Genomic DNA, 26,668 nt, shown 5'->3' with positions numbered 1-26,668 from the left:
GATCAAGTATAGAGAAACTACTGCTCCACTTTATAGACCTCAGAAACCAGAGCAGAACACCCGACCTCACCATTGGAAACACAATAACCATCAGCCAGGCACAATTGGCCTTCAACTATACCCATCAGCAACCCAAGCACTGGAGCCCTCTCAACTCCAGGTCAGGGTGTGACAGAACAAAACTCCTGTTGGCTGGGTGGGTGTGCTCCTGGCCATAGTGGGCAGCTGCACATCCAGACCTGTAACCAAACATGGGGGTGTAGTAATATGGATGGTGTGTGACCAACAGCCACAAAGTTCTTGTGCAAGTTCAAGCTATCAAAGCAAAGTGGCTTGTTGGTGCACAGCAACTTCTGGTTTTATTGACAGTCACAATTTCATTGCAAATGTTGCATTACCTGGCATTGTTATTCATGTCCTAGTGCCTGTGGCCAGGTGATTAGGGAAGACACACATGTAAGTGAAGTTTCTAGCCCTTAGATTTGCTGATAAAAATTTTAAGATGTCACCCTAAAGCTTAGTTGCAGTGAAGAAAATCGATCCTCTTTTCAAAGCCCCATAATTATTGTCAGGCATTTGTGGGTTACCTATTTTCAAACTATTATTTCAGTTCATAATGCTCCTGCACTGGTCTCAGTTCATCGTGCTGGAGTCATGACCAGATGGTTATTTGGATGAAGCACAGCCAGCTTCATAAGAGGAACACCAAGAGGGTAAGAGCAAGAAACAGCCTTCAAGAGAAAAACCAGAAAAATCAGTGGAGACAAGACCTTCCCTTTTGTTGGTTATGCCCAAGGGAAAAGGGGGGCACAAAGACGTGCTAAACCCACTAGAAGGTCTCCAGCACTTAAACCACAGCAGAGACAGTGGCACATTTCTGGGCCAGAAGCCAGGGGAAGACTCACCTGCAGTCAGCAGTGGAAAAAAGACAAGGGCATTGCAGATATTGTGCAGTCCTTATGGTGGGGGGAAGGGACATGTCCTCTCAGTGGTTGTCAGCAAATGAGTGCGAGGAGAAGGAGCAAGTGGGTTTTCTGGGCATTGCTCCTCTGAGACTGCTGATGGAGGAGAAGAACAAGAGTGGTAGCTGGAGTGGTCTGTAGATAGTTAGCTTTCTACAGCAAGGGGCACCATGTTTAGCACTGAGTGGAAGAAGTAGCCACAGAACTCCCATTAACAGTAACGCGATTGCGTATGTGAGCTCTATTCACTGTACTGAAAATTTACCCCTAAGGGTCTACATAAATTTGAACTGTTGACCATGTGAAATGTTCTTTTATGGGCAATAAGGACACTGAGAGGCAGATACGTGTTTTCCTAAGCTCTGGCCACATACCACTATTTGTCTGCATAATTCTTCCATTTTTCTTCCCATATTATTCATACAATGCTTATAGAGAGCGGGCAAAAAATGGTTTTAACAACAGCATACTTTGTTATTAAATTAGGCCTTGGAACTATAATTCCCCATCTCTGTATTTTGATGAGAAACCCTCTACAATGTTATCAAACTAATATATTGTAGCAAATTTTATATCTTCTGTCTCTGCCATGTATAATATGAACTGTATGAGAAGGAGCTAACTTGCTAGAGAAATTTTTTTCTCTCTCTCTATTTCTAAGAAACAACCAGTTTACTGGCAGGTCGAGTATTCATGCTGCTGAATCTTACCTTTTATTTGATTATGTAAATGGAAAGGGTCTATACTCTGGTTCATCTTGGCAAAATTTAATTTGTAGTTGATGCCTAAAACTTTTGAAACCACTCCCCCCCCCCCAAGATTAGCAATTGTCAATAATGCTGTGTATTCTCACTCCCTCTCTTTCTCTACCACTTTCTTTCCTTTTTCCTCCCTCCCCTCCCTTTTTTTTCCTTTGTGGTGTTATAAGGCTGTCTTTCAAATAACTAGAGCAGAGTTTTGCAAAGGAGGTATATATCCTCTCAGCAGACACGTTCAGCATTTTGAACTCTAGGATCGTAAACAATGGACATGAGTATATTTTAAAATGAAACTTGGAGTAATTTATCTTAATTTAAAACTGACTATTCTTGCTCAAGCTCTTTTTTCTTTTCTCTTGGAATACTACACATATAAATCCTCAGACAATCTCCTGGTAATTCATATTAATACACTTGGGGAAATGGTTTGGATTCAAAACAAATGTTCTCGCAAATGTAGTTATCTCATCCTCCTCATTTCCTAGATCTTCAAATCCAGCTGGTTTAACTGTTTAACACCAGGAAGCAGTAATGGATTTTCCCTGCAATGCTCAGGAGAGGCTGTCAGGACCCAGAGAGGAGAGTTGTCTTCCTGCACCTGAACTCCACCAAAGGGACCCATAGCGGTGCCTGCGGGCATGGGGGGAGCAGGAATGACAGGAGTTAGAGCAGGGATTCACAGGACTCTTGGGGTTTGCTTATCTTGTGGGATTTCTCCTTTCACTAGCCCCAGGCAGATGTATAGTAGTAGCAGAGGAGTCACATAGTGAGCAGTTAGGGAGCCCAAACCCATGCTGCAGCAAAACTGACCTCCTAGAAGAGCAATTTTCAGTTTCCTTGACTAACACCTTTCTCGTTTTCTTGGTGGGTTTTCTCCCTGTTTGTCTTCACTTGGCAGGAAAATAACGCAGGATGAGTTTCTCCTTGCTAAGACGACTCATGGTGCACTAGACAAGCTGACTGCACATCTGCAATTGCTGACCAGGATATCTGTTTTATCCTGAACTTGGGAATGAGTTTGGAAAGCATCATCCTGCCTTTATTTCTTTTGCTTTTCCTTTCATGCCCTGCACTGTTCTGGACATAATAAACCCAGAAATCACATGCTCTGAAACAGTGCAGCAATGAGGTGTGCACACGATCTCATTCCATATAAACCCTTTTACTTGAAAATTAAAGTTTAATTGAAAAATAGGTCTCTGAAGAAATCCCCAGCCAGTGTCTGCCCAATTACAGCAATGTAGCTGTTACAATGGAAAGCTGTTAATGTTAGCTGCACTCCATGTGGTACGAGGAATATGTTTCAGATTTAACATCAGCATTCAAGGCCATGACTATGTTTTGATGCTCCAAGCAGGAGATTTTATGCATTTAACATCAATTTTATGCATTATAGATCTTGCTGTACCTGAGCACGGAAGTAACCATACGATTCTGTGTTATTCATTCTGAATTAACTATGAACAAAATATTTGCATCAACTATTCATACAATGACTGCTTTTGTTATGTGTCTCTAGGAAGCAACTAAGTGACTCGGTGTCTTATTTGATTGGCTTTTAAGCAGAAGGCTTTACAGGTACTATAAGCCACGAAAAGAAAGCGCTTGGTCTGGTAGCCGCATCGACTCCCTGACAAAACCCTACATTACTGCTCACGTCAGTGTGGTGGATGCAGTTTCATCTGTGATCTCTTGTTTGTCTCTTGAGCAAAATGGAGCTAACATGCTGAGAGCTGTCTTCGGCTAGTCACACTTTGGCATGTATGTGTGGGTTGTTTTTGTGGTCATAAAATTTTGAGTGGTGTAGAGCAGCGAGTGTGTTAGAATGATACCTGATAACAATGCTGCATCTTTACGATGTGTCAGGCTCTGTCTGATAAATCCTCTTGCTTTCCTTTCTCTTCCTCAGGATGTTTTAACTTCCAGAGGAAACACTGATTTTTAATGTTGAGGTGGGGGTGCAACCACTCAGCATATGCCAGGAGCAATGTCGTACCCTGAATTAAAGCAATCCATAAGGTAAGCAGGGGTTGTAGCAACATGGGAGCTTTTCAAAACAACCCTAGGCACCTTTTTTACATTTTGCTATTTCCAGGCCAGTTGGAAATTAAAAAAAAATAAATTTGAAAACAATTTAGTCATCAGCACCTGGATGTTCATGGCACTTCCCACCCTCACCCCCCTGAAATTTTGTAAGATTTTAATATGAGTATTTAGAGAGCTCCATCACTGCAGCTCCAAAGTGGCTGTTACAATATTGATGTTGTTTTACACAGTCAGCTGTAAGTTATAGTCAAAAGGAAAGGTTTAGGGCAAGATATAAAAACAGGACGTAACTGAGTGATTTAGAAGGAAGAACTAAGGAGGAACTTCCAGGAAATAGCTTTGCTTTGCTCCTTTGTAGGAGCAAAAGGAGGCAAATACTGAGTCCAAAGGTGAAGACCAGAGCAGCAGAAATATGAGTGGGTAGGAAAGTAGGCACATTTTTGATCAGAAGGGTTGTGAAAATATTGTTCACAATTAGTCGGGGGCCAAAAGGATTGTTTTTCAAAGCTGCCCATTCTGTGAAGAAAACCAGTTGCCACAGTGTGCCGGTGACCCGCTAGACGCATGGATGGAGAACAGCTCAGTGATGGTGATGCAGGATCACGGAAATAACCTTGCTTCCCGCTATGGGTAGGAGGACCGTGTTCAGTGTCCAGGTGCAATCACAGGTTAGGGAATGAGTAAATTGGGCTATCTCTCAGCTCTGCTGTTTATTTCTGGGAAATTCATCAGTTTCTCATTCTTTCTTATTTACAATAAGCAAAAGCCCCCCTTGCTCTCACATTGGCTGAACACCTTCAGGCTTTAATGGCACCATAATGCTCTGCTGTATGCTGCAGCAGGTCCACTTGCGGTGGTTAGAGCTTCCTTTGGGCTTAGGAGGACATGAAAGAAAAACATTGCTTGAGCCTTTTCAGTAAGATAAGTCTCATAGACAAAGAGCCAGCATGGGAATCACCTTAGACACAATCCCCCAACCCCTTTTTTGTATGCTTGAAGGCTTTTTTGGAGTAACGTGTTCCTCTGTTGATTCATTCTTCCAGAAGATAGGCAGGAATGTTTCTTTCAGAGGGAAGTGACAAAGTGTTATACTTTCTTTTCCAAAGTACTTGTAAAAGGGTGCTTTCTTAATGCTGAGACGTGTGCTTTTAGAACTTTGGGATTTTAGATGTACAAGAGCAGAACAGGTCTTTTTCATTGGGAGGGAGGTCATGATTGCTCAGGAAGTGCAAAGGCTGTTGCCTCCACACCATGTCTGCAGTGCTCTCAGAATGTCAGAAGTGGAGTTGAATGTATCTGGAGTTTTCCAGCCATCCACATATGTACTTAGATGCTGCTGACTTGTCTCTCATCTTCTCCCTCCACATTCGCCAAGCGGAAATGTCTTGCAGTTGTCTCATCCACAGATCAGTCCATGCTGTAGATTTCCAGCACAAAGCAATCTGTGACAGGCTGTGCAATGCGATCACTGCAGGCAGCCTGACTTCACATTAAATGTAATTCTTTCCATAATTCTTGTTGCTTATTAACGCGTTGGAGGCCTGATCCTGCTTCTTTTGAAGGCGATGACACAGCTCCCACTGAACATAGCGGGAGGTGAAGGGCAGCCTTTGCTGCTTGACAAAAACAAAACGTTATGGCACTGGAGTTGTTTGAGAAGCATAAATACGGTGGTCCTTAAAAGTGGCATTTTCTTCTTCCCTTTAATTTTCTCTTTTTAAAGCTATACCTCCTAATTGTGGTGTAATTTTAAAAAACTGTGGAGCTATTCTCTCCTGGGCTTGCATTTTGCGAGCCTGGTACGTGGCCCTGCCAAGCACCCGCAGCTGGGCAGGTGGTGCCTCTGTGGTCAATGGCTGTGTGTGGAGCCTGTCTGAGAACCACATCTCCTGCCTTCTTTGGTGCCACCACAAGAGAGCTGCACCTCTGCCCTCGCTCCTCAGTAGCCCCTTCATCCCCCAGCCCTCCCTTGCCTTCCTGAGGCTTGCTTTTTGGGCAGCCTGCCTGCCTGGTGTTGCAATCACCCCCTGAAAGCAGAACTGGGGCTGTAAGTTGAGCGAGCCCACAGCCCTGAAAGCTGCTTGCCTGCCTCGCTTGGGTTTCAGCCTGCCACCACCTCACCTATTGAGCTAAATTTCCCATTACAACTTGAATTTAAATATTCTAATAAATTTGTTTCAGAAACTCTTACAGCTCCCTTGTGCCATTTGCAGGGAAACACTCTCTGGGTTTTTTTCTGGGAGATGGAGATTTCTTTGTGCTTGGGGTGACTGATTGAATTTTACCTGCGCTAAATTATATTTGCACATTCTAGTAATTGCAAAGGGCCACACAGAGAAACAAAGCATTGACTGCCGTTGTACTGGGATTTCCCAGATGTATAATTTCAAATTGATATGAAAAAAACCCTTGCAATGCATTAATAATAGCAGAAAATGTAACTCGGTTGGCCAAGGGTGAACAGAGGCTTTTTTTTCTGAGCTGCAAAACAAGCTATAGACCTCAGGTGACTAGCATTTATTGTTAGAATGGGTTTTCTATTGCATTCCTTCTGAAATACGAAATAAAGATTTATATTGAACAACTTTGTTGTATGTAACAGATCTGGATCATACCTGGGAAGCAGTGTGGGTTTCTTTTTTTTTTTTTTTTTTTGAAGTGAAAGCAAAAGGCTTTTGTCTAATTTAAAGGCATTTTTTGGTTATTCAGTCTTCTGGCAGGTCACCTGTCCTTTTTCCACAGCTCAATATTATTTCGTGGTTGGAATTATGACATTGAAAAAGAAATCTTTGGCAAACAGCACATACTTTTCAAGTCATATCAGAGTGAACCAAGAATGAGAGGGGATGATACTCAATGAAGATACCAGTAGGGTACTTACAAATTTATTAATAAAGCATGAAGATTACCTTTTCAGAGGTGTAGGCTTTTTAAAAGTGTCAGTTTTCCCAGTCTCCACAAAATCAAAGGAGGCCAAAAGCCCTGATATACATTTAACAATAATAATAGTGCATCTAACGTGTTATAATAAAAAGTTAGATGCATACAGCTCTGCCTGGCTAACTTTAAGGTTGTCTTTCATGGGCCTGGAGCATACATGTATGTTGAGCATAAATAATTCACTGAAATTATGCCAGAGGAAAAAGGTGCTGGCTTGGACAGAAATGGGCACAAAAACTATGAACACATCAGTCTGAACAGGAGCCTCAATGTCTGGCCAAGGAGCAGTGGTACTTTCTAAAGGACGAGAGGACACTGACAAACCTTAGTCTTGGGATATCACTGCTTTGGGGGCTGGGTTTGCACCCTGGTGTGGCCAGTCTCTGTCCTCCATGGAGCACACTATCAGCAGCTGCTTAAGATCTCCTTTACGGGCATTCCCGGCGCGTATTGGCAGCCTGCATCACATCACTGCATTCCTCCCTGGAGTTTACAAAGCAAGCACTGCAGCCTGGCTGATGGGATGTTTTGCAAGACCCTGTCTGAAAGGCTGCTTGAAGGGTGGGAGCAGGACCCTCTGCTTGTGGGTGTTACCACTCCTGCCTGCTGCAGATTTCCGAAGGTGGCCACTGCTGTGCAGCAGGTCTCAGGGGCTGATTGCTGCTGCTGCTCTAATGCAGCCAGGACAGAGCTGGATCTCTGTTTCTCATGAAGGGTATGCTTGTGCTGTATTGTACTTTTCTAGCACAATACTACCAGAAGCAATAACAAACCTTTATTATCACCCCCATTTTTAATGCTGTGAGCAATTTTAACTGGAAGGCACCTCTTTGTCTGTGCCTTATGAGCACTTCTGCCTTTCCACTCAAATGCTGGGACTACACAGCTCAACTACCACTGGCTTCATGCTTTTGCAAATTTTAATGCATTATTAATAATTTTGTAACATATTTCTTCAAGCTCTTCAGCAGAAAATGTTATTTCAGTACTGCCTCTGATACGAGTCTTAGTCACCGTGTGCACTATTTCCAAGCTACCACACAACCTGAGCTTTTAATTTGTTCCCCCTGTTCAAACACAGGAAGGACCTTCTGAGAATAATATTCCTCATTATCTGATTGCTTTTGTGAATCGTTTCCTGCGTTTCTAGGTATGCTTATCATCATGTCGTTGACAGTACAGATGGGAGACCTATTAACTAATCTAGTGCATGCTCCCCCTCTTACCCTCACGATGAGACATCATTTAATTTGTGGAACATACTCCCATCCAGATAAATCCATATTTGTGCTTTGGAAAAAAAAAACCCCAAAACGACAATTCCAGGAAAAAACCCACCAAAAAATCCCCACCAAAAGAGATGTTTCCATAATTGCTGAAGAAAGCAATCTGTCACTTGTCTCAGGTCACCTCTGCCTATCCACAAGTGCCTTTGCAAAAGCAGGGTCCAGAAAGATGACTAGGGGAGGTGCTGGGTGGAGGAAGAGGGTCTTGCTCCCCGCCTTGCCTTTACTGTACGGTGCGTGAGGAAAAAGACTCAATTAGCTGAAAATTGCTAGCAGGTAAATGATCTTTACTGTGGGCCCAGAAGCTGCCAGATGATGGTGTAAGGAGATGCTGAGAGGGAGTCGCAAAAGGATCTGAGAAGAAAAGGAGATTGACAATTTTTGACTGAAAACGTATTTGTTGAAAAATAGTGAGCTGACAAAACTGAAATACTTCAGAATAACATTTCAACTTCTTCAGAATGTCCTGATTTTAAAAAAAAAAAGTGAAATAGAAAATGCCTATATAATTTTCTGCAAGTGTTAACATTTTTTCAATTGACAAATCCATTTTTTTCTCTCAATTTTATAATTGGATCCTATTTTATTTCCACCAAAATTCTGAAGAGGTAAAAACAGAAAAAGTGTGTGGGAGGAAATGATGCTGGCACTTTTTTTCTTCTTTTTTTTTAATACATTCTTTCTGGGAAAAAAATAGATAGGGAGTATAATTATTGCCTCATGCTCTCCCCCAGGAAAAAAAAAAAGAAAAGCTTTGTACTTTTGTATTTCAAAATGTTGTGTTTACACACTGCATAAAGATGCTCAAGCAGGACTAAAATCTTTTGTTTCTTTTTAATACCATGTATCCATGCACATATTGGTATGTATTATATGTAATCTAATAAGTATATGCAGTCTTTAATAATTGCAGAGACAAATTGCCTCATGAATGGTTCTTCATACCCCATCTTCTGTTGAACAGGAGCAAAGAGGATTTCGTCTGCCTTCCTCAGAAAGGGAGTGCTTGCAGAGCACTCAGCGGAGTTGAGGGGAGAGCCCATCCCCATAAGCCCACTGTCTGGGAGTGGCCAGTCTCAGACTAGTAGGAAAGAAAATTTTGTGGGGTTGGGGGTGATATTTATGCCATTCAACCAGTTACCAGGGTGAGAGTCCATCTCTCTGTCTGCAACGTGTATGAGCTGTAGCAGTGTCAGGAGGACAGTGGGATGGCTTGGTTGAGATGGCAGCACTTCTGCTACACGGGTTGCTGCTGATTGGTAAGGAAGCAGAAAAGAATTAAAAAATTAATACTGATGAGGTCTGGCCACTCAGTGCTTCAGGAAAGAGGATTCCTTCTTATGTCTAATGCTGCAACATCTTCAAGTCATAAAAGGGAGAAAAAACCTGTCATTTTTGAGGTGTATTTTTCTTTCTGGAAACTTCAGAGTTCCGTATTTCAGACAAACGATCCATTTTTAACAACCTGCAGCATGAGTCTGCAGATTCTATACATGGTGGCCACAGAGCTGATGAAAGGAACGGGTGCTGGGCTATCACTGTGCTTTTCCAGCTCTAAGCATTTTGTCACATCTAGTCTGCTCTGGCGTATCAGTTTTTGTAGTCAGGGGACAAAGGGGAACTGTCAGTCTCAGATAACTGGCTCTGCTATATCCTAAAGGGGAGTGCCCATTTCATTCTGTCTTTTCTGTAGCTCCAAAACCCACCTGCAGACTTTTGCCTGTTCTCTGCTTACATCGCTGGAGAAGAGCAGCCCTTGTGCTATTTCCCTTGTGGATGTGCTTCCTGCTCTTTCATTACCAGGGAAGAACCCATTTCCACACGCCCCATGTCCACGCTGCCAGCCTGCCGTGGTCAGCTTGGTCACAGATTGGCCGAGGCCAGGGTTATCGCCATGGGCCTGGAGAGTTTTCCAGGGCAGTGGGGAGCGGGTGGCCCTGTCAGGAGCACCCCAGGATGGGGCAGTGGGTGGCTGCCAGCCCCAGCAGTGCCACGGCATGGTGGGGACATGGGAGGCAGCTTGGTAGAAAGCAGAGGGGCGGACAGAGGCAAGCAGTGCTCAGAGGGCATGAGGGAAATCTCCCGTTAACCAAGAAATTGTTTGTTGTGAAATAGCATTTCTCTGTCTCGGCCAGATGCAGATGGTAGATAAAATGATATTTGTAAAATGATATTCATCTCTGGTGGTGGCTTCTTCTATGTCAGGGTATTTCAAGGCTGAAAGGAGGACAAGGGGGAAAGAGGAGGGAAAACAGTGCCAGTGGTAAGGCTTAGCCTGCAAATCTCTGTGGCTGGCAGTGACTACTGCAGCAACAGCTACAGTGAGAATACATTGCACTTTTTTGTTGACTTTTCGGTTTTTTAATTACCAGCAAGTTGGTAATGGCATGCAGAATCAGATTCTGCTTCCTTTCACACTTCAGACACTCATGTTTTGACCACAGGGCCATAAAATTATCAAAGGAAAATATTATTGGCTGTAACCACCTCAGTAATATTTTTACAACTCCTGATTGACCACAAATCTATATTTAATAAGAAAAACAAAGCAAACACACACCCCATTCTCTTCAGCTGGTGCTATACGTTTAACTGGGGAAACACATTCATTTTATAGAGAAGCAGGAATTGCAGACCGTGCCTAGGAAAATATGCTTATTATATCCATGACTGGAAAAAAATATAAATTTTCCTTTTTAGTTATTTTCATAAGTTGTCTCAGGCTTTATCAGCTCAACTGGCCTCCTGATAAATTATTGCAAATGTTGTACTTTACATACTCATTGTAGTGGCACATTAGAGAGATACTTTTATGTTTTGAGTACCTTACACAATATAATTCAGAAATTAAGTCTTGACTGGTTTAAAAATCACGTCTTCAGGGATTCGGATTCCCGAGGAAGCATAACACAGCCTGAAAGAGTCTTGTCTTCTCCTCTCAGGTTTCAAGACAGGGAGGTCCTTCTTTTCATGCTTCTAGAGAGCTGTTAAGCAAAACCGAGATAGCTTTGAACATTGAGGAACACACTTGCAGCCACTGAGAAGATACTATGAGGTAGAGCAGGAGCTTACGGTTTCTGTCAGGACCTTCAAAAGAAAATATATTCCCTGCAGAATTAGCCTGGGCCTGGATGCTGAACTGCACTTGGTTCCCACTCAATCCATCACAGGCACTTGGGTTTATAGAGGCTGCAACCTTGATGGTCTCAAGGTGGCAAGAGCAGGAGTGCTCTGGGGGTATTTTACTGTGAGGTGTGGGACCTCTCTGGGCCTGGGTGCATGCCATGGCATGCCTGTCATGCCTCTTCCTTGCTCCTGCCTATACAAAGCACAGTGGGGTGAGCTCCTGCTGCTCCTGGCTACATGGAAGTAGAGTGTACAGGGTGGTGCCAGAGTCGGAGGGCATTTCCACTCTGGCTTGTTATCAGAGGAGGTGGGGGCCGCTTGCTGCAGTGAGGAGGTGTGTGCTGAAGACTGCATGGAAAGGGCTATGGCTGTGCACCCAGTGGGTTCCCTGGCTGTGGACTGGAGCATCTGAATCAGGATGAATGACACAAGCATGGTGTGATTCTTGCCTGATGCAGGATGCATGGACTGGAAACTACTCTGGAGAGTGGACACTCTGGAGCAGTTACAGCAACTGTCTATTTCACACCATGCACCCAACGGAAGCTGTGCCAGCCCAGGGCTAAGTTCATTCAGGTTACCTCCATGGCTAGCAAATTTGATGTTGACAAGTTGACGGACAGCACCTTGCAATTATTTTTGCTGCCAATATACCTGAAATTATAGAAGCCACCCATAGCAGCTGGCAGGAGGTGGCACTTGGCTCCCAAGTGTCCACAATTTGTTTCTGCCCAGGCAAAAGTATGCGTCCACTGAAAAGGATGCCACTCCATCATTGCACAGTGCTAGGTCAGCCACTGGATAGCAGTATGGAATCCAGTGTCTTGGACGGATGGATGCCTCGACGGACAAGCAGGAGCCTTATTCCTAACGCCTCATTTGCTCATTAGCAGCTTGCCTACTCCAGATGGATTTCAGGAATCCAAATCACCTTCCAGCACAAGAAAAGTTGCATGAAAGGAAAAGCCAGCATAGATGCAACCTATGCATCTACGTAGAAGGCAGGCAGGACTCTGGCATAGCAGATCTTGCAGAGGATCAGGTTTTCACTGGGAATGGGTCTGCCAGTACCCACTTTGGTATCACAACCTCTCTTCTACTGCTACTGGTCTATGTCCAGGCGAGTGGTGCCGATAAGGGTTCCAGCAGTGTTCACATCTTTGCAGGGCCAGAGCCCCTGCATTGCTCTCCCTCCAGCTGGGGGAGGCATCAGCAAGATATGTGACAGTACAGCACTGGAACCAGTACAGAAGCTGATGCTGGGATTTGTCATACACTGGCTATCCCAGGCAATTGCCTTTGCTGCTGCTGCGCTCACATCCCCTGCTGCTGTTCTTCCTAAGGACACTCCATCCATTTGGTCTCCATTTGCCTGCTTCTGTCACTATGTCCCCAGGTCCTGTGCCTCCTTTTCCTTCTAGCAGATGATCTGCGGGTCTGATGGGTCCCTCTGAAAGCAGGTCACTTCTGTGTCCTGTGGGATGATGTTTCTGCCACAGCTTATGTGAGAGTATTTCTCTGCCGAGTCAGAAGGCCCAGCTAAAGTAGTGGAAAATCATATTGCTGTTTCCTGCCTGCATGCAGGAAAAATGAAATCTCTCTCATTTTTCATTCTGTAGCACAGTAAAGCCAAAAGTTGCTACTTTTATCTAAAGCTATGCATATAACTGACTTTTCAGTTGGCTGGCTGCATTGCAATATTGCAGGGAAAAAGTCTTTCTTCTTGGTCTGAAAAAACTTTTTTTTTCTTAGGCAAATAGAAAAAAAAATCTGAAAAATTTACTTTCTGGCCAAGTAAAACATTTCATTTGATATAAAATAAACATTTTCTTCACTATAAAATGAGAATTCTCAGCATTTTCTTTTTATGAAGGAAACCACAATTTTTCTTTTTTGGATAGAGTCAAAATTTTCCAGTAAAAAATACTCCGTGATTAACTTTTATCTATGGAATATGCTTCAATCCTTACTCTCTTCCTTGCTTTTGGGCCTTTGGCTTGACAGGAGCTCAGTGAGGACTCCAACAGGAGGAATGCAGCTCCCTCCTGAAGTAGGAACCAAACAAGAGAAATGCACATCAACCTCCCTCCCCGCAGATACCTCATTGTGTGCCTTTGAACAATTTTACTCTGTGAATAAAATCACCTTACAAAGTGTAAGGGGAGTGAATGACAGAAATGAAATTAAAGGCACATGTTTATGAACAGCTCCTGGTCCTTCCTCAGTTTATATGCTGAAAATACTTTTGTGTTCTGTTTCATGACTTGGACAGTGTTAAAAGAACTGAAGCACTTTTATTCACACATCATCAACTTGTAGGAAGAAAATAAAAAATAACAGTGCCAGCAACTTTGATACCATGTATGTGACAAATACTGTGATGCAATTAAAGAAGTGCTGTAAAGTATGTCTTGCTGGACATTGCAATTAACCATCAAGACAAGCCCAGCACTTCCTATTGCTGAAAATCAGAAAATCTGAATAACTGAGGCCTCTGAATGTGTCCTTTGAAGAGCAAGTGTTGTGCCCCCAATGATAATTTTACTCTGCCCCGCATTTAAGATCATCTGCACTTAGTACCTCTTAGAACAATATTTTCATGTTTTGTCATTTCATATAGGCCAAAGGATCTCAGCTGCTGCAACTTTTCCTAGGGTATGTTACTGTGATATACTGTGCCATAAACGTTGAATACAAATGTGTAGATATGTCTGCTACGAGGGAAGGCTGAGAGAGTTTGGATTGCTCAGCCTGGAGGACAGAAGACTTTGGGGAGTGTCTTTCAGTACCTAAAGGAGACCTACAAGAAAGATGGAAGGGACTTCTTCCAAAGACACATAGTAATAGGACAAGAGGGAATGCCCTGGAAGAGGGCAGGTTTAGATCAGATATTACGAAGAAATTCTTGACTATGAGAATGCTGAGGGACAGGAACAGATTGCCCTGCGGAGTGGTGGATGCCCAATCCCTGGAAACATTCAAGGGTAGGGTGGACAGGACTCTGAGCAGCCTGATCTAGTTGAAGATGTCCTTGCCCATGGCAGGCAATTTGGACTAGATGACTTTACAACCCAAGGTCGCTTCCAACCCGAAGCATTCTATGACTCTATTTCAATATAAAGGTCTTCTATATGGTGAGAGCCACAAATGATCTTATAGTTGCCTGGTTTTCCACTGGAATCTTGTTTCTCTTCCTTAGCTGCATGCATAGCCCTCCAAGAGATTTGTCTTGTCCCAGCTTTCTGGGGACCAACCCACACAGTGGGCTCAGGACACACCTGTTGTACATGGACAAGGCTGCGGTGCCCCCATGCCCAGCTCCCTTTGACACTGCCTGCACTGCATCTCTGAGATCAATAAAATGGAAATGTCATCTCTTCATCACCACGAAGGGAGGCTGGTATTAAGTTTCAGCAGTCGATGTTTGCAGCGACAGAAATTGATACACATTCCTTGTGTTATTGCAAGGCTCGAAGCTGTTTGCAGCTGTGTCTTTATCAGAAATTCTTGCCTCTCTGCCTCTGTCAAAGGCTTCTAAATTACTTTATATTTGTAGCTTTTGAGCAGCTGGATCTCTCTGCTCATATCCTTTAATTTGTTGAAATGCAGCAACAGCATTGTGGCCGAGGTAGCATGCTTGAAAAATTGTTTTACTTATGAAGGTGTAGCCTACTCCGACCAGTTCCAAAAGTAAGATGAGACTTGACTGACCAGAAAGCAAGGTAAGGGCAGCTTCATCTCTCTCCCTAAATCTTCATCCTACCATGAAGTCCTGTTCCTCTCTGCACAAGCTCCCACATGTCTACCTGAAAAGCATTAGTCATCAGTCTGGGGACAGCAGTAGCACCAGGAGCATCAGGTGCCTAGTTCATCAGCTCAAGCAGCTATGAGGGGAAGAAAGTCCTTGTCAATAGCTTGTTCACAAACCACCAGCTGAAACAGATTCACACAAATCTTTTGTCAAACAAGTTGGAATAACACATGCACTTATGAAAAAAGCAAAGAATTCATTAACGGAAAAAGAAGCTAAATTAGCTGAATAAATAATTCACCACAAATTCCTCAATTCTGTTTCACACCAAACATTTACATTAAACTTCTAATTCTTCAACATGCTGGAGGATTAAAGTCAATTAAAATCTGTGTCTATTAATGAAAGTAATAGTCCAACCCTTATCACTGTGGGAACTGTTGCAACTAGGTCTTATACAATTATGGCTTTTCACAATTCATACCCCAATTCAGGAGACTACTTCAGCACATGCTTAAGTGAAGAGCACATTTATCTATTTTATCTCTTCTGATGTCTCTGTGAGGAGTTGTAGCTGTTGATCAGGTAAATATGCTTAAGAAGGTAGTTAACTTGTGTTTCAGGATAAATGGAAATACCACAAAATTATGAGAAAGTTTTTCTAGTCACAAAACCCTCACAAACTGAGGGCACAGGACCACTTTGTCAGAGGCTGAAGTAACAAAATATTAGTCCTTGGTATTTAAGGACACCATGCATAGCCAGCAGCCTCCTGAACTGTTGCCTCAAAAAGAGATGCATTTAGAGGATGGCTGGGCACAGGTTAACGAAATGCTGTGGTGGTGGTGCTGCTGCCCAGTGGATCTGCTCAGCAGGTGCTCCGGTGTTAGAAAATGTGGATGAGTCCTCACGCCCTGTGGGTCTCTGCTGTCTGTGGCCCCCATGTTTCACGAGGAGCAGTGCCCTGGCTGAGCAGTGGCATTTCTGATCGCCGGGGTCAATAATGCTGTATCGCCATCACAGCATTGATTAAGCAGTTACAATACAGCACCATGAAACCATTGAGAACTCTGTACTTTCAAGTTACAGCTTACTACTGCTTCCACTCACCTCCACAGATAGCAATAAAAAGTGCAATCAATGAATTGGGATTTCATCAGCAAGATTTAACCTCAGTCATTGTCTGCAGGAGCCCTGAGGTTTTAAACACCACACCGTGACCCCTCATTATGTCTTGCATACAGAGGCCTTGGCTGAACCAGCCATCTCTGGGCAGGGATTTGTTTGTCATCAGAGATGAGTTTGTTTTTGCCATTACAGAATTCCCAATGTGTATGTATCTTCTCTTTGTCTCTGCCATTCAGAACAGTCTCCATTTCTTGTTAATTTATAAACAGTGCAATGAAATCAAATGAGACTCCCGTAGGGCTTTCTTTTTATTGTAAACATGGTAATGCTCAGTGAAATCATTGAGGTATTTCAGCTAGTAAACCCAGCAGGAAAAATAATAGTTTTGGGGAGGTGGTGGCAAGTCAAATACCACATTTTTTTGAAGTAGCATCTAAAATACATATTTATTTTTTAAGCATACGACATGTTTGTTTTCCCCCAAGATGGATTTTCTGGCCATATCAGGAGGGAAATCTCAGGTAAGCTTCTCTGTGCACAATATATACTAAATGTAATTCTTCCCTATTTTGTGGGAAAAAGAAAAAAAAAATCAAACCAGTTGTAGTTTAGAGGTTGTTTTATCTTTTGGACATGTGAAATATTATGCTGAGTGTCTCTTTTGGACAATCCAGATAAAATGTACTTAAACACTCTGCAAAGTTGTGCTCCGTCCCATCATCAGATGAAACAGCAAATTCAATTTTTTTAAAAACTAGAAAAAAAGCTTTTAAAATATCTTCTCCTGTGGGAACTGAGTGACTGATTCCTGGTTTAAAAAGGCTAAAAAATAGGAATTAATTACACTGAATGCATAAATTCCGATAGAAATAATTCTGTTTCTAGACATGGGACATTGCTCTTTATTATTTTTATGATGTTGCAGAACTACTGAGGTTATAACATACATTAAAAGTAGGCGCCAAGCTTTCTTAAATTAAAGGGTCGGCTGTGCCCATGTCTGCCATGAGTCAGTATCAATTCCTGTGTGTACCTGGTACCTGTGCACTTGAGAGGGTACAGTGGATCTCTCCTCACTCCATGAAGCAGAAGCATATTTTTTTGTGAAGTAGAGCAATGTGGCAGCAACACAATTGTTCTGCTGGGTGAATCCTTAAACAAAGTGAGATAGAGAGAACTGATAGACTATATTTAAAGTCTATAAAAAGTTAACAGCCTCTTCTCAATAATTATGTATCTATAAAAAATAAAGATGATACAGGGCCAAAACTTAATGGCATTTATGTTAATGTGATACTGAGCACTCAGAGGCAGTAGATATCTGCAAAAGTGGGTCACATATAGCTTAGAAGCTTTATGTTGTATATTCTATTCAGCATGTGTCTGTTCAAATAAGTTTTTTGTGTGTAAAGTGAGCAAGTCACCTCTAGTATTGCACTGCTTCTGTGCATGCTGGCTGTGTTCCTGTGAAATCAAGGAGGACTGAATACCCCCCATTTGTTGCTGGCTGATACTCATTTGTTTAATATTCAAGTGAGGACACATCTCCCGGTTCCATGTCCTTTTATTTGCCTTTGTTCACGTGAAGTCCCATTGCCTGCCCAGAATGGGAGCAAACGAAAGTGAGGACATAATTCCAGATGATACCAGTTCATTGTCGCTTTACTGGTTTTACAGCAGGCTGGTTTCACTGTGCTGCCCTGCCTTGCTGTTACTGTGGGTGATAACCTCCATGTCTGTGTGATTGAAGGAGTAAAAAATAATCCCTACAGAGACCAGAGTGAAGAAGTATTGTGAGATGAGGGAAAAAAACAAAGACCTCTGGGAATCCAGAGAAATATGTTCCCCTCTATTTTTTTAACTGTAAACTCTGGTCCTCATTTCCTTGCCGCTTTTATGGAAAATTCAAAGTTATATCAGGCATTAAAATGACAAATTGGCTGATTTTGTCTGTTGTTATAAATATGGAGCACTATTTGCTTGTCAGGCAGCTTCATAATTAGCAGCGGTCTATGTGGTATCAAGGCAAGAGATCATCAGATCAAGTTTCATGTTTATTCCACAGCCAGAATCTTCCCTATTGCTAATGAAAGTGTCTCCCAGGGACTGGCATATCTGAGCCTGGCAGCTATGTAACATCACTCTTTGAGCTTCACTTCCATCCCAACCCTCATTCTTTTTGGTTTTTGATCATATCCTGTACTTATAAATGTATCCTTTTATGAAATATGTTTTCAATAGTGCTTTTTAAGGCAATGCAAACCAATATGTTTTCTAGTAATTTTTGTTCCTGGTAAGCATAAATGTTTTCGTGGGGTGTGTGTTTACACTATCCTAGAGTGTGGTCAGGTTTGTTCTTTTGTATGGAAGGGCATGAATGTTCATGAAGACAAGAAAAGCCATCAGGTTCTTTGTAGTCCACAGTTTGCCTTCTGCTCCTTGCCAAAGCTGGAAGATTTAGATGGGGAAAGTAAAATGTCTCTGAAAAGACATGATTTAATGAGGAAAAGAATTGCAAATAATGCAAAGATGGAAATGGGATTCCTTAAGAGACTCTGTGCTTTCATTCACTAAAATTTTCCCTGCAGAAAATCTCCCCTTATTACCTTTTCCCAGTCCAGCCTTCATATTGTTGTTGTGACTGTTTCTGTATGATGTGAAGAAGCTGATGGTTCAGTATAAGCAATAAGATCACAGGACTTTTGATACTGGAGCACTGGATCTGTTGTCATGTCATGACATACATATTCATAACCTAGCAGGCCTTTTAGTGGATTTATGCATAAGGGACTGATAAGAAAAAAATTGATTTATGATGATCTCAAAAACATGGTCTCCCAAGATGTATTCTGCAGCTTTGAGACCTACAGTTTAGGCTCTATTAATTTTACAGTGCTGTCTGGAATTATCCATCTGTTTAAAGGTTAACTGTCTTTACACTTTTGAAATGGGTAGCTCTGTTTTGGTTCTTGCTTTGTTCATGCCACTGATTTATAAATTATTAAATCTATCACAGCACAAAAAGACTGAAATTGGTTGCCAGATTACAACATCTACTTATTTCAAGTTTTCTCTAGCAACTTTCTGATATCATCTTAAATACTCCCTGTTAAGTGCTGGCAGGAGGGGAAATGTTGAACCCAATGGCATGTGTTGTACAATGAGCTTCCTGCAAGAAAACACCATTATTATTATTATCACACAAATATTGCCTAGAGGAGCTCAAAGCCTTCAACACAGCACTGTACCAAAAGAACCCTAGCATGTGGTCACTCAGTGAGAGAGGTGGTGGGGTCACCTGGTTGAGAAAGAGCTACAGATGAGACCCATAGAGTTTGATCTTTTATTTTTTGAGTGAAGCAGTCAGGCTATAATGTTTGGGCTTTTTTCCCCCCTTTTAGTAGCATTGCTTTTCTGTTAGGGTCACTGAGCTGGTCGCTCTTTTGGAAAGTTGTTGTTGGAGAGATATTGGGAAGAAGTGGGGATGGTGATGTTCTTGGGGGGGTTCTAAGTCCATGTGCCTCCCAGCAGGCACTCACCATCCCTTGCTGGAATCTCTGACTGTTGCCTGGAGTGAACAGCAGTGTGGCAAATGACAGTGAGGTCCGTGGCTCCACTCACACAGCCTATTACTGCGTGAGTACAGGTTGGCTTTATGACACTTGTTGACAGTAATAAATCCATAGGTGACAATCACAAAGTTTTCGTCTCTTCTATAGGGCACCCTTCTGCCAATGCTCTTCAGCAGATGGGCAGCTGTTTTCATTTTTGGCATGTGAGCATTTGAAAAGACAATCTAAGAACATGCAGCTAGCAGAGAAAAGTGTCTGAATTTCCACAGAATTTTATTTTGTGTTGCATTTTCATGCACATTTATGGATTTCTGTGCTGCAGCTCCTTGCTGTCGGTGCTATCTGTGCATGTTGATCCATTGTGAAAGGTACCTAACACGATCTTGGTAACTGCTGGGCAGTGACAGTTTTATTGAAGTTATAATGTCTTGTCTTGCATTTGTGTATATTTGTTTGTACAAAATCTTGCAGATATATCAGAGAATTTTTCTGCAGAGCTAAGCTTTAAAAAAATCTAAAGCTTTAAAATAATGCTATTAATTTTCTAAGTTGATTTTGGACTCTTAATTAACTTTGGCTGCAGTGTACAAGCTCCAGCAGAAACTTCCTTTCTCAAAGCACAGGAGACCTATCCTTACATTCCCTGCTGCTTTTGGACATATTCTAACCCAGGAGAGCCATTTTGCTTGTCTTTCTTGCTGGATCAGCAAAAGCAGAAATATTGCCTGTGCAGTTCTCTTGTATATAGAATGAGTAGCTCAGCTTTAGCATAGTTCTGTGAGAAGACTATTTCGCGGGAAAAAAATGTGCCTTGCAGGATTATTCCATCCCACAGCTTGAGAAAAACTGCATGAGCATTCATCATCTGATGATAGTCAGCCATGGGTGAAGAAGTTTGTTACATGGACTTATAAATGCTGAGCAACTAATGTTTCCAGAAAGTAATGTTCAGAGGTTCATACAGTTAGTATTTGGATATTTGACATTTGCATGTGTAAAACTTTGCAGGGAGAATTTGCATGTGTAAAAATTTGCAGGGAGAATTCCCAAGAGAATACTGAATAAATACCTTATGATCTGGTACATTAACTTCAAGGGAGAGGTCAGCTCTATAAGTATTAGAAAATATCATTTTGCTCACATACAATTTGTTTTTCTTTCATTTAAAACTGAAAATGGACAGGCTTTTTTCAAAGATGTTCTATTGTTAAACTAAATTATTTTAGTTTGTGTTGGAAATTGAAGTTCTCAGGTTTGAAGTTCTTGCCTTTACAATGTAAAGTTGAAAATTTCTACATAAAAAGACACTTTATGTGAAATAAATTATTTAAATGAACTCCTAATTTTCCAGTGAAAGCCCAATTATGTTGGAAAATTTTTAACCATTTTCTCAAGAGTAGAATCCTCAAGAGAAATGAAATATAGCTGGTATATTCTCACAGAATCATAAAACCCATCCAAAGTTAGAGGACGCCTCTGGAGTTCACTTCATTTACTTCTCATAGTATATACAAGGTTACAGGAAGAAAAAAGATAATGGTTCAAGTGATAGTAATGAAGAGTTTAAATTATTGTTATCAATATATTTTAAACAAGCATTGATTTCCAAACCACTGGAAAATAATTGTTTCAGTGTAACCCTTAATGTGTGACTTTTGCCTGAATCAGCTGTGTGATTTTTTTTTTTTGGTTCAATTTTTGTTCTATCTTGTGCTCGCAGATTCCAGTTAGGAGCGAGGTCCTGGTGTGCCAAAGCATGTAGGGATACAAGACTTAGAAAGGAGCTCCACAGTGAAGGGCATGTCATCTGAAGAATCCCATCTCAAAAGTCTCCTGGAGATCAGCCTTGTTCACAGGAGATTTCCAATACACACTTAAATATGTTTTTGTCAGTATACCACATGTTCTTTTTGAAGGCAAGCAACATTTCTAATTTCAGTTTTACCAAAGATTGCACACCATGGGTTGAGCTTGCCAATGTGTAACATCCATGAATGTAAAACGTCAGTCTACAAATTACCAATCTCTTCCTGAAGTGCTATGGTCTGTGAGCAGACAGGGTTTTGCTTTTTAAGCAAGAGGCAAGTAAGTGAGACGCTGTTGTAGCAGATAATTGCTAAAACCAAACCTCATGGCTGTGATTGCAGGAGCTGTTGTGATAAATACAGGTAAAATTTGCAAGTCTGGAAAAAAAATGCATTTATTCAACAGCTTTCTGTGGCTACTATGTAATTGAAAAGGATGCTGAGATCTCATTACTGCTGAAAAGGTCTCCTCACTATGTGGAAATGTGGACATAAAGCAGTAGAGGAGAGCTGAACATTGCAAACATTGACCCGCTTCCTCCGACTCTTGATTAGTCTGGGGATGAGGAAGATCTGCACACCCATCTGGCAATCTCTTGTAAATATTGACTTCTAGGGAACAGTGCCATCCTGCCAGTGCACAGTGGTGCTTTCCTTTGTTCCTGCCAGACTGTGGCACTACAGATAATGGCTACCCCATGCATGAAAAGTTTCATCATTCATTTCAGGAGCTTCAAATACTTTAGGCACAGCTCATTTGCCCAAACTGAGGTATCTAGGAACATCTGAGACATCCTGGGCATCCTTCTAGTCCTTCAGCTGCCAGGTTTACTGTTGGCTGGGTCTCCCACAGGTCCCTTGTAATATCTCCCAGTTACCATGTGGATACTTACAAAATCTCTAACTGCAAGAGCTACTTTTTTCTGGGCACCTAAATGATGCTCTTTGCGTGTCTGTGTCTGAGAGCACAGCTACCATGCAATGGTAGAGCCATGGGCAGTCAGACACTTGCCCAACGAGCACTCCAAGAAACTTAGAAGCATTGTGGGAAAGCTTGTTGCAGTATTATCTTGGTGGAAGCACCCCAAAAACTAAGGGAATTCAGGACAAATGGTGCTGAACCTCATGACAGTGGTAAATACTTGAGGCACTCCTTTAACGATTTGGGAAGCTGCAGTGTTTTGCAGAATGAGATTTGACCCTTCAGAGATAAGCTTGCTCTTGACAGGTCCCACTAAGAGAGCAGAAAGCTGAAAACAAAAGCTAAAGGAAAAATTACCAGCTTTCCTAGCAGGGAAAGCAGCGCTGTGAGCACAGCTAGAAGGTTGCAGGAGGGAGACAGGAATGAAGAGGTGTGTGAGGTGTGTGTACATTCAGTAAAGTGCAAGGCCTTGCCTGACATTCCCGTGCTCCTTCTGGAGGTCTATCGAGCTCTCAGACCAACACTCTACTGTGAAAAATGCAGAGCTAAAGCTTTTGAAGTTGGCAAGTAAGAGGTGGGATTAGAAACCAATAACCACTCTCATCCCAGAACAGCTGCTTGTGTGGGAGGGTGGGTACAGAGAGAGAGGGACACTTTTGGCTCTAATGTCAGAAACACGCCAAAGCTATTTCTCCTGTGTCTGGACTCCAGAAAGTGCTTATGAAAGAACAAGGAGGACAGGCTGCACTTTTGGTGTGGTTCTCCCTGGGCTTCCATTGAACTGCCCCTGGGTATGGATGGCTGGAAAAGAAATCATGACTGAGCGAGTGGCATTAGCCTTGAAATAATTCCTTATGACTTGTATCCTTTCCTGCTTTCAGATAATGCTTGTGAAGCATGCACACCAATAACAATTTCATTTGTCTGGGAGGTACTTGGAATTACAGCTGCAAGCATCAGCAAACAGCACTGGTGACCATGAGCCATTTCCCCTCTGCGTCAGATGCCTGGCTGAAGTCTTGCTCTTCCTTCATTTGCCTGCCCATGGAGGGACCTGGGGAATGGCAGGTCACCTCAAGTGCTTGCTGCTGCCCTGAATTTGGGCACAGCAGCTGTGATGGCACCAGTTACCCACCATCAGTAGGCAGCCTGAGCATGGCCCCCAGCCCTAGGGACACAAGCCAGCCTGCTGCTCCTGTTACCTCTGCTCCCAGGTCGTTTGCACAGCATTTTGAGTCCAGATACATGTAGGCAGCACCTTGATAAGAGTTGGGAATAAACAGGCATGGCCTCATCTGAAGTCTTATTCTATCACTCTTACAGTTACTTTACACAAAAGCCTTAATAGCTGATGTAATAAAGCTGATGGTCAAAATAAGTTTGACATACGGCAAAAAGAAATTAGGAGGAAACAGAAAACATGGAATTTCCCTACTGAAGCAGCTGACAGTCAACTCCTTATGATACTATTTACTAACAATAGCGCTAGGGGTAGTGACCTATCTGAGGATATTTCTCCAATCCTTCCACCTTCCCCCTGCTCCTGTCTTTCTGTTCAAAAAGATGTTTTCTTGCTGGATACTGGCTCAAAACCTCTCAGAACTTGCTGGGCATGTTTTTTTGTTAAGTGCCAGGTGGTGAAATAAAAAAAGACAAGCACACAGAGACTTTTTGTTGCTGTGATTAATTTTCACATTCTTACAACTCCTGATCCCGGCTGCATCCTGATGTGGAAGATTCAGCATTTAAATAGCATTCATGGGTTACTATTGATCAGGGGGCTTGGGGGGGAGTGCATTTATTCCTCCTGGATTACTCCTTCTCCTGCTATGTAATTATTTGTTTCCACTTGTACTGGTTTTTGTTATTTAGTGTTTAAAAGTAGTTTAATTAATCTCTTCTGTTGTTGTTTTGAAAATGTGACAGACACTCATGAGATAGATAATGGATTGATAAAGAACACTTGAGGGGACCCTGGAGTGCTCATCATTTGCTAGGTAGGGTATGTTAAACATAATACTGGTAAGATCAAGCCCTCCAGGACAAAAAATGAAAGAGGCATTTAATTGGAACACTTAGCAATCACAAAACCAAGACAGAGGTTAAATTGTTTTGAGCAAGAGAAATTAATACATTAAAGGTTACGTTTCCAACTGTGAGGCTGCAGAGGCAGGCTCTTATGCAGTGTCAGAATTACATAAGGCAGAAGAAATGGCTCTGAAATGATTGTGGAATCATTAACAAAAGCCAAGGCAGAGTAAGACATTTCCCAGCAGGAGGGTGTGAAGAAGAATAAAGACATGGAGAGAGCTCATTAAGAATGAATTGCAGACCATAAACATTTGAAACCACTAAGTGTGGAGTTCTATCTGTTATCTAATGACTCAGAAATTATAAAACTAGCAATGACTTTCAGAAAAGGAGTTGACTTTGCAGGAGGTTGTTTGCCATTATGAAAAAAAGGTAATTTTTTTTTCTAGTTGGGGAAAAAAATAAAAATCCTTCATCTTTGTAAATCAGCACAATTTAAGCAACTTCAGCTATACCCCAGAGAGATTTCCTTCTGTATAATTACACATTGTCTCAGATTTAGTAACAAGGATGTTGAAATGGAAGAACTGCATAGAGGATGAAGGAAGAGACAAGAGGTTCATTTCTTACTGTCTGACTGCAAATGATTAACCTCTTCATCTTTGAAAAGATCTAGCAAGTGCTGAGATCTCCCTAATTAGTAGGGATTTCATTTTCCTCATTTTGATTAAGGTCTAGACCAGTCTTTTCCTGATAAACAAATGATAGTCAAAGAAACAAGGGTGAATTAAATACGCTGACGACACTCTGTTTGGTTTATATGATGCAGCCTCAGCAGAACTACACAGAGCACAGAAGGTGGCAGATTATCTGGCACAAGAAGCTAATTTTTTAATAAAAAAAATATGACCCAACCATTGCACCAAGCTACCAGGGCATTCCTCCAGTCTCCCAAAATGGGGGTGTATTCTGTGGAGTGGATTTATACTGAAGAGGTTTCCAAACTAAGCATCCTGCGATGAGTTGAGGGATGAATAGGACAAGGAGCAAACAAGGAAGTTTAAAGAGCTGCATGAAAGAAATCCTCAGGGGGAAAAGAAGTTAGAGGTGTGGGGAGAAGAACTGTAAGGAGTATGACCACTACAGGTTGCTAACAGGTTATGGAAAAGTTACAAAAGCAGGTCACCTTGGTCTGCCCTAAATTCTTTTGGTTTTCAGTTCTCTATTGATATGAAAATCTTGCACTGTCCTAAACAAAATATTTTACTATCTTTGATTAAAGATTCTCTGTTTAAGATTTGCTCTACTCTGAAATAAAATGTACCTTCAAGGAAAATTTGTCATTCCCTAGCTGTTAAGATTCAAGAATACCAAGGCAAAATTTTAACAAATTACCCCTTTATTTAAGAAAAAGCAAAATTGACGAGGAACACACATTCATCCACAAATTCATCATAAATTCATGAGTCTCATGGTTTACCTATATTTGCATTTCATTTCATACCTATATTTACCATAAAACTGACAAGCCAAAGTTCTATCCCATTCTGGTGTGAAAACGGAGAATGACAAGCTCTGGGAGAAGGCACGCAGCAAGGTGGGATGACTGCAGAAAGGTCAATGGCAGAATTAGCTTTCATATTGTAGACACAAAAACTTTTCATTTGTGGTGGGTGCAGAGATTGTTAAATCTGTGCAAGGTCCATTTAATGGATCCAACTTATAAAATTGGCTGCTACTTTCTGACCAGCATTTCCTTTGATGGTTGAATGACTTACGGTTCCATTTAAAGGCAGTTAGATGTCTAAGTTGGAGACTATGGCTGTACAAAATATCTCTCCTTTGTTGCTTTCATTTGTACTTGTATTTAAAAAGTACACGTCTAAACAGGAATAGGAGCAATGAATAATTTAGATGAGCTGAATTTATCTAAAATTGCTGGTTGGACAAGCTGGGCTTTGCTGTCTCCTCCGAGAGGGAAGCTGACCCACCGTTGCTGGCACCTTCACCTGCAAATGGGCTCAAAGCTGGAGGTGACATTGAGGTGTCAGTCACAGCCCTGCTGTGTACTGGCCCGAATAGAAAATACCCTGTCTACAGCAAGGACCTGGCCTGGGGATTTTGCTGCCAGAGAAAGTGTTCCCTGTGTCATCCCAAAGCCACTCACGTGGTGAAATGTCAGTAGATATTTTTCTGCTCCTAATACTTTGCTCCCCTTGGCAAGTACCACATCCACCTGTGTCATTAGAGAGACAGACAGACCTTCTTGCAGTGACAGGGAAAAAAGAAAAAAAAGCGCAGGGAGGAATTTTATTAGCATAAAATAGAGGCAAATGTTGTG

The sequence above is a fragment of the Corvus kubaryi genome, unplaced genomic scaffold (assembly GCF_017639235.1).
Source record: "Corvus kubaryi isolate FWS band 111438036 unplaced genomic scaffold, C.kubaryi_AGA036_p1.0 68, whole genome shotgun sequence".
In the NCBI taxonomy this organism is placed as follows: domain Eukaryota; kingdom Metazoa; phylum Chordata; class Aves; order Passeriformes; family Corvidae; genus Corvus; species Corvus kubaryi.
Note: the sequence above shows the minus strand (reverse complement) of the source record.